The sequence below is a fragment of the Pithys albifrons genome, chromosome 1, assembly GCF_047495875.1.
Source record: "Pithys albifrons albifrons isolate INPA30051 chromosome 1, PitAlb_v1, whole genome shotgun sequence".
NCBI classification, from domain to species: domain Eukaryota; kingdom Metazoa; phylum Chordata; class Aves; order Passeriformes; family Thamnophilidae; genus Pithys; species Pithys albifrons.
This window is the reverse complement of record NC_092458.1, coordinates 137,835-146,271: the sequence shown is the minus strand read 5'-3', so window position 1 is coordinate 146,271 and position 8,437 is coordinate 137,835. Positions and strand designations below refer to the sequence as shown.

The window sequence follows — 8,437 nt, the reverse complement described above, 5'->3', positions numbered from 1 at the left end:
TTTGAAAACACACTTCCCTTTGTGCAGTGAAGGATGAAAAGGTATGAAAAGCCTCAAGCTGAGTCTCACCACAACAGTGGGCCTGAAGAAATGCCAAAGGAGTTTATTGGAGGGGCCTATTCTGGTGAAAGCTCCTACTTTCCAGACCTCCAACAGCATCACCAGCAGACCCTGAAGAAGTGTGGCACCTACCACAGCTTGGGGTACTCAGTGTCCATCACGGGAGGACATTCTGTTAATGTCTTGGTGATGCCAACAGCACGGATCTGCTTTTCAACTTGTCCCAGACTCTTTCTGGATTTCAGGAATCATCATTTTCTGCAAAACCATTCCAAACATGTTAGTGTGACATTTAGAGAAAATCTTAGAACAATTTATCACCCTATGGTGACCAAAGAAAAGCAGAAACCACACAAAGCACCAGGAAACAGAGAACACAAGACAATTTGTTTCTTAACAATTGCTGCCCTCTTACATAGATGTTTGCACATACAAACTTTTTACAAAGGATAAAAACCAGAGACAGCAATCCTTCCCTTTTATGACCCGCTCAGGAGATCAGTAACTTGAACTATCAGTGAGGAACTGTGGGCAGAAAATCAGAAATGAACCCCAAAAGGAGAGGCACCCGGGCAGTCAGATTAGCGCCAAACCTCCTTTGCCATTTCAGCCAGAGAGACAACTCTTTCCTGCTTCAAAGGCAAAAACTGCACAGCAGCCTGAAATACAACCCAAGCCAACAGAACACACTCCCTTTGGCTGTATGCTGCCAAGTATTTCCTGCAGAGCTCATGCCCCATTTCCTGTGCCATACTAGTTAATGAAGAGGAGAAAGCAACAAGAAAAAGGATGAAATAAAACTCCAGATGAAAACAAGAGAATTGCTTTAGAGTCAGCAGCAAAATGCATTCTAAGAAGGAGACAGAAAGGGCAGCCTTCATAAATGTTCCCTTTTACTGAAGGGCATTAACTTGCTGCTCCAAAGTTTGCCTAAAAACTGCTCATCTTCTCGGGCACCACAACACTGAAACGTGGAACGCTGGAAGCACCACTTCCATTTGGTTGGTGGAACACCATTGGAAGAACCCTGTAATTCTTGCTCCTCTACAGGAGGCATCAAGCAGATTTTAAAGGATTAATAACAGACCTTGTGTGATCTGTGTAGAGATAACATCACGAATTTCATCAGCATGGCCATCTGCCTGGGGATGATTTCAACAATGTGTCACAGCTTTGACAGAGGAACGTAAACCCTTCCTCAGAACTTTATTCCCATGAAGGCCAAAATGACACAAAAGCATGGAATGTTTCCCAGCATGAACACAAACTGCAGAGAGCAGTGGTCAGAATGGCTGTGCTGTGTGGCAGGGCAAGTGTGTTGCTATTAGCTGGAGATTAAATGGAGACACTTTCAGACAAGTAACGACATCACACACACCAGGAAAGGAGGAGAACTACACAAGTCCTTTAGTTCCATTCCCTCAGTTTTCATGGAGTGTCACCTGCTGTGGCCACTGCCCTTTATGTCCCCTTGACTACAGAGCATTTGGAGCAAGTCCCTGGAGCCACCAGAGTCCCACCCATGTACAGGATGCCTGATCTGTGCAACTGCACACTCTGAACCACTCGTGTCACACTGGAGCTTTTCAGAGCAAGGAACTTACTTTTGATAAGTTTTGTTGGTTTGGAACTTGGAAGTCTTTGGAATAGCAGAATGAAGACCTGTTTCCTGTACCAGTCAACTGAGATTCACTGGAAATTTAAAAGAACAGTTATTCAGTTCACAGTGGGCTTTGACTGGTGCTGTCACTTTACAGAAAACAGAGATAAAGTTGTTCCCATCTCTTTAACTGATAAATGTGACATTTTTGCTCCTGAAGTGTTAACCTTTGGCATGACTGCACACTGCAGAACCAAAGCCCACAGAAGTCAGTTTTGAATGCAATTTGAGCTCATACTCACGGGGGCATATGCTCCATGATGCTGTTTAGCAGGTCAAAGCCTTGGGGATCACTGGCTTTCAAGGCAATCAGCTTCAGGAATCCCCCCAGCACTCCAGGCTGCAAGGAAAGCAAACATGAAGCTCTAGGCAACTGTTCTTCCTAAGTGGCCCAGCAGAAAGTTGGCTCTGACCATCGAAGACACGCAACAGTGCAAAAGCATCCCTAACCTAAACCAGGATTCTGATCCTGCAGTGCAGGACAAGGAAGACACGTTGTGGCTCCTTCTCACTCACTCACTCACTCACTCACTCACTCACTCCACTCACTCACTCACTCACTCACTCCACTCACTCCCTCACTCACTCACTCACTCCACTCCCTCACTCACTCACTCACTCACTCACTCATTCACTCCCTCACTCACTCACTCCACTCACTCACTCCACTCAGTCCACTCACTCACTCCCTCACTCACTCCACTCACTCACTCCACTCACTCCCTCACTCATTCACTCCCTCACTCATTCACTCCCTCACTCACTCACTCACTCACTCACTCCACTCACTCCCTCACTCCACTCACTCACTCCACTCACTCACTCCACTCACTCATTCACTCCCTCACTCACTCTCCTCAAGCCTGTTCTGAACACAAGCCCTGAGAGTTCTGCTGGTCCACATGTTCCACAGGAAGCAAACAAGGTAAGAAAATTCTGGGAAACTGCCACTTGCCAAAACCAAGTGCAGGAATTTTCCATCTCGGCTGACAAAAGCACAGGAGCCCAGGATTCACCTCACCCCCAGGACGGGAAAGCACCCACCGAGCTGCACGTAGAGTATTTGTCCGTGCATGGAGTGCCACTGAGGCCCAGCCCAGCCCAGCCCCTGCCCCGCGGCCCCGGCACTCACGATCTTGGCGGCGGCGCTGCGGGCGATGGTGCCGGCGCCGCGCTCCAGGAACGCCTCTGGAGCAGCCGCACCGGCGGCGGGATATTCCCCGCGCGCTCCCGCGGCACCGGCTGCGGCAGGTGCGGGAAAACAGCGCCATGAACGAACACGGGATGTGGCATCGAGCAGGAGAGGCAGCACTGGCGACAGCGCTTCGTACTCCGCGCCTGCGCAGTGGCGACAACGTTTCGTACTCCGCGCATGCGCAGTAGCGACTGCGAGCTGTACTCCGCGCGTGCGCAGTAGCGATTACGCGCTGTACTCCGCGCGTGCGCAGTAGCGACTGCGGGCTGTACTCCGCGCGTGCGCAGTAGCGACAAAGTCCCGTACTCCGCGCGTGCGCAGTACCGACGGCGCTCTGTACTCCGCGCGTGCGCAGTAGCGACTACGGCTTGTGGTCCGCGCGTGCGCAGTAGCGACGGCGCTCTGTACTCCGTGCGTGCGCAGTAGCGACTGCAATCTGTACTCCGCGCGTGCGCAGTACCAACAAAGTTCCGTACTCCGCGCATGCGCAGTAGCGACAAAGTTCCGTACTCCGCGCGTGCGCAGTAGCGACGGAGCTGGGTAGTCCGCGCGTGCGCAGTAGCGACTGCGCTCTGTACTCCACGCGTGCGCAGTAGCGACAAAGTTCCGTACTCCGCGCGTGCGTAGTAGTGACAAAGTTCCGTACTCCGCGCGTGCGCAGTACCGACTGCGACCTGTACTCCGCGCGTGCGCAGTAGCGACTGCGCACTGTACTCCGCGCGTGCGCAGTAGTGACAAAGTTCCGTACTCCGCGCGTGCGCAGTAGCGACTGCGACCTGTACTCCGCGCGTGCGCAGTAGCGACGAAGTTCCGTACTCCGCGCGTGCGCAGTAGCGACGGCGCTCTGTACTCCGCGCGTGCGCAGTAGCGACGAAGTTCCGTACTCCGCGCGTGCGCAGTAGCGACAGCGCTTTGTACTCCGCGCGTGCGCAGTAGCGACCGAGCCCCCTCTGCCCAAACGCCGGTTCGAATCCCGCCCTCGGCCGCCCCCTCTCCCTCGCCTACGCCGCCTGGCGGACACGGCCGGGAACTGCAGCGCACTCCAGCACCCTGCGTGGTGCCCCGCGTGTCGCCGCGGAGGGGGCAGCAGCCCTGGAGGGCTCTGCTGGGTCCCGCCATGGTCTGAGGGGCGGCACCAGCCGGACTGGGTCAGCCAGGGTGGGTCTGTCACGGCCGCGCCGCTTCTCTCGCACGTACGTTCCGCCTCCTGGCACGGGACCCTGCCCCCCCCCCCCCCCCGTCACGTATTTCCCGCCTCTCCAGCAGGGGCTTTTCCCGCCCCTCCCCTCAGCTGCGCTGCCCCGCCCACCGTGAGGGGCTCAAGGAAAGGAGAGGCGAGGCGCCATTTTACGCCGATGCGGGGGGCACGGGGCGCAGAGCGGTCGTGTCGGAGAGCAGTGAGGTGTCTGTGGCGTTACTGAGGGGAGAGGTCAGCTATGGCACAGCCTCAAAGCGATGTAAAGCCAAGGGAACCGTGGGGGCAGAGCTGGGACATGTTTTGAGGGGAAAAGGCGAGGTAAAGTGTTAAGAGTCGTCCCCGGTGAGTGCGTGAGGGAGCCGCGGATTCCCGCCCCCACCCCTCCCGCCGCTCGGGGCAGGGGCGGGGGGCAGAGGCGGGTCCCGCCCGCCGCTCCGGGAGGCACAGGCGGGTCCCCGCCGCTCCGGGAGGGAGAAGGGGTGTCCCCCATGCTCCTGGGGGGCTGTGAGGGCTACACGGACAGCGACAGGTGCCGTGAGGGCGGTGGGGGGGGCTCGGCCGTGCCGTAGCTGTGCCCTTTCCCCGCAGCTCCCCTCAGCCCTGAGGCAGGGCAGGCGAAAGGTGCTTTGAAAAGCTCCGATAAAAGCTTGTAGAGTTGTCCTGGGGCTCATTTTGTGTTGTTAGAGACTAGGGAGTGTTGGACTACAGCATCAGAGCGCAGCAGGGTGTTTCGTGACAATTCTGAGGGAAAAGCAAAAAAAGAGGGTGCCTATGGGGGACAAAATAAACATTTTTCAGAGCAATCTGGCATAACTATTAGGGACAGAATAAACATCTTGGAGGGATATAAGCGTGGGGCCATCCTATTTAAAGACAAAATCAGAAGTACTTCAGGGAAGACATTGGTAGCATTTTCATAGCAGGCATCTGCAAGTTGGCAAGACAATTTAGGTAGGAGAAAGAATGGACATTTAAGCAGGTTGTGCTAAACTAGCATTCTGGATGTGTGCAGTTCTTTTAGTTGTAGAAACTAAATTTGCTGATGGGGTGAAGGAGACAGATTTTTCTGAAAAAAAAATTCACCATCCTAGGGAATGACTCCATAAATTAGGAATACTGTTTTACGTTCTTTCCAATCATGGAGTCAAAGTTTAACAAAGGATCTTGGACGTAATTTTCCTGTAAGAAGAGAAAAAGAATGGTAATAAGTACTTCATGCCGAGTCCAGCCACAGATTTTTCAAGCAGCAAACGGGTTAGAAGGCTGAAAAGGGAGGAAAACAAAAGAAAAGAGGATGAATCACATTAAAATTTTGGTGTGGGTTCAGGAGACAATATATAATGAAAACAAGTACTGCTCCAAGACTTAAGTCCTTGTACAGGAGTAGAGGTTAATAGAGAGACCTCAGGGCTAACCCTCTTCTCTTTATCTTGCAGAAGCTGTCGAGAAACAGATGGAGATGGACATCGAGGAAAGAGTGCAGAGGAGGATCAGCAGCATCGAGGTCAAGAGGGAGTACAAGACAGGCCTTCTGGGCAAACAACTGTCCCTGCCGTCATCTGGACAGACACACATGTTGAAGTGCAGCAGGAACCTTCAGGGTGCCCCGCTGGCTTTCATTGGGCGACCCCCCCGTAAACAGGGCTGGGTCTTTCCTTTGGTGTTTTTGGCCTTTTGCCACGGTTCTCCTTTGGCTGCCCAGGGAGAGCAGGAAACACTGTAAGGAGAGTGAGAGAGCCCTTCTCCACATCCCAGGGGCAAATGGAGGTATCCTGACTGCAGGCCACCGTGTCAGCGGAGCAGGGCTTCTTTGTTTCCCTTGGTGCCTTAGTGCCTGGTGGCGGCTGCTGGCCACGGTGACCCCCCTGTAGCCTGGGCATGTCGCAGCCTGTGTTCGTTGTCCAGCCTTGAAGCCGCCCTGCGTAGTCAGGGGCTTGAGGTGTCTGGGCAGGCCAGGGCAAGTCTGAGGCCGTGTTCTCCCGCTGCTGGGCGTCAGGAATGGCTCGCCGCAGGTTGCTGCTCAGAGCTTGCTCCCTCTCCTGGGACGTTGCCCCTTTGTGTCTCTGTCTTGTCTTTGTCGGTGTGAGTGAGAGAGCGAGCGAGCGTGTCCCTTGGTCCCCCTAGAAAAGCAGGTAGCGTAGCTTAGGCTTCCCAGGAGGGAAAGAGGGGCTCTTTGTAGGAAGCTGTGGGGTGCCATCCGTACTGCACAGCAGCAGGTGGCCGCCTTAGACATGGCCTGGCTTGTGCAGAGGCCACGAGGGCCTGGCAATGTGGAGGGGCTTAACAGCTGCCAACGAGCAGAGGACATGACATGGCCCAGCTACAGGGCGTCACAGTGGACGACAGGCGCCAGCAGCCACAAAAGGTGGCAAGGCAATAAAGAAAGCCGTGCCCTGTTTTCAGGGTGGGCTGGGGTTGAGAGATGTCCATTTTCCCATCGGGGGTGAAGAACGGGATTCTCACCCTCCTTCCTGGGTTGCCCTCTCTCTTCAAACAGCCAACGAAGCACCGTTAGGAGGGAGGGTGTCTGGGTTCCCCCGAGGCGGAGAGAAGGAGCCTCCGCAGGCCTGTGGGCCCAGGGCCGCCCGTAAGTCTGGGCCAGTGCCCTGGAGTCCCGGGCACTTTGCAGACTAGCAGCGTCTCGAGCCCTCTGTAGTCAGAGGTGCAGCCTCGTTGGCCAGTGCTTTGTATGCCCAGCTTCCTTTGCCCAGAGGGCCTGGCTCCCAGCAGCAGACGGGGCGTCGCCGTGACCACTCAAGGTGAGGTTTGGAGAGGTTTGTGTCAGTGGGGGGCTCTGTGGGTGGGTTTGGAGTGACTTGGAGGTCTCCCTCTGGAGATGTAGGGTCCCGGTTTACTTCCTACAGAGGAGCTGGTGTTTCTCACACCTGCCTGTGTCCTCCTTCCTTTGCAGAAACCATGGGAGAAGAGAGCGGCGGCATCGTGCGGACGGCAGTGCTGACGTGGGAAAACGCGGAGGTGGCACCAGTGAAAGTTGGAGCGTTGTGTGGAGCCGTGGGGGGGTGTGGTGGGAGTGGGCAGGTGGTGGTGGCTTGGGGAGCTCGCTCTGGGTGCCCGTTTCACTGACTTGAAGGAGTTGGAGCTTCTCGGACTCAACTGTGTTATTCTCTTTGCTTGACGGAAGCCATCCGAGAAGAAAGCAGAGCCAGGAGCGTGGGACGGCGAGGCAAAAGAGTTCAGAAGAGGATCAGCAGCGTCGAGGTCAAGAGGGAGCACAAGAAAGGCCTTCTGGGCAAATGAACCTCTTTGCCATCACGGGGTCAGGCATACACGTAGGAGTGCGGAGGGCATCTTCAGGGTGCCCCCGCTGGCTTTGCGCTGGGTGACCCCCCCTGTAAACAGGGCTGGGTCTTTCCTTTGGTAGTGTTGGCCTTTTGCCACGGTTCTCCTTTGGCTGCCCAGAAAGAGGGGGACAACCCTGTAAGGAAGAGGGAGAGTCCCCTTGGCCACACCCGATAGGAGAATGCAGGTCTCCCGACCCCAGCCCACCCTGTAAACAGGGCAGGGCTTTTTTTTTTGCCTTGGCTCCTTTGTGCCTGCTGACGGCTGCTGGCCACTGTGACCCCCTGTAGCTGGGCCGCGTCACAGCCGCTGTTCTTTGGCCAGCCGTGAAGCCCTTGAGCGTAGTCAGGCCCTTGAGGCCTCTGTGCAGGCCAGGGCGAGTCTGAGGCCGTTGTCTCCTGCTTGTGGGCGGTAGGGATGGCTCGCCGCAGGTTGCTGCTCAGAGCTTGCTCCCTCTCCTGGGACGCTGCCCCTTTGTGTCTCTGTCTTGTCTTTGTCGGTGTGAGTGAGAGAGCGAGCGTGTCCCTTGGTCCCCCTAGAAAAGCAGGTAGCGTAGCTTAGGCTTCCCAGGAGGGAAAGAGGAGCTGTGTGCAACAACCGGGGCGTGCCCTGAAAACCCACAAACGGAGACACGGCCCAGCCTCGGCCCTTCTTTCCGAGGAGGCAGCAAAGCCTCTCGGTGACCCGCCTGTAGCCAGGGCCTGGGTCTGTGCCAGTGCTGCTGGTGACGTGCCAGCATGTGCCCGCCCTGTCTTCAGGGCTGGGGCCCTGTCCTCGCGACCTTAGGCCGTGGAGGGCATTGTTCGGGGTGCCGAGCCTAGAAGGGGCAGCCTTGTAAGCGGGGCTTTGTACGACCCCAGTGCTCGGCGGGCGGTTGGAGGGAGCCCCTGTAATCAGGTGGGTATTCCTGGCCCTGGCCGTTCCGAGGTCCAGGGCCGAGAGGTGTGCAGCTCCCTGTCCGTGGAGGAAGGCCCCCAGGCCTTAGGCCGTTAGCTGTTTTTCCTGGTACTGGAATCTTATTGCT

General features: G+C 55.9%; 1 long non-coding RNA gene across 1 annotated transcript; it reads left to right on the top strand.

The window, feature by feature from the left end:
• The first annotated feature begins 4,226 nt into the window (after positions 1-4,226).
• On the top strand, positions 4,227-7,996 carry LOC139670433 (uncharacterized). Its single transcript, XR_011697521.1, has 4 exons — positions 4,227-4,344; positions 5,550-6,872; positions 7,025-7,089; positions 7,256-7,996. It is a non-coding gene; the product is annotated as an uncharacterized lncRNA (long non-coding RNA).
• Positions 7,997-8,437: the final 441 nt, after the last annotated feature.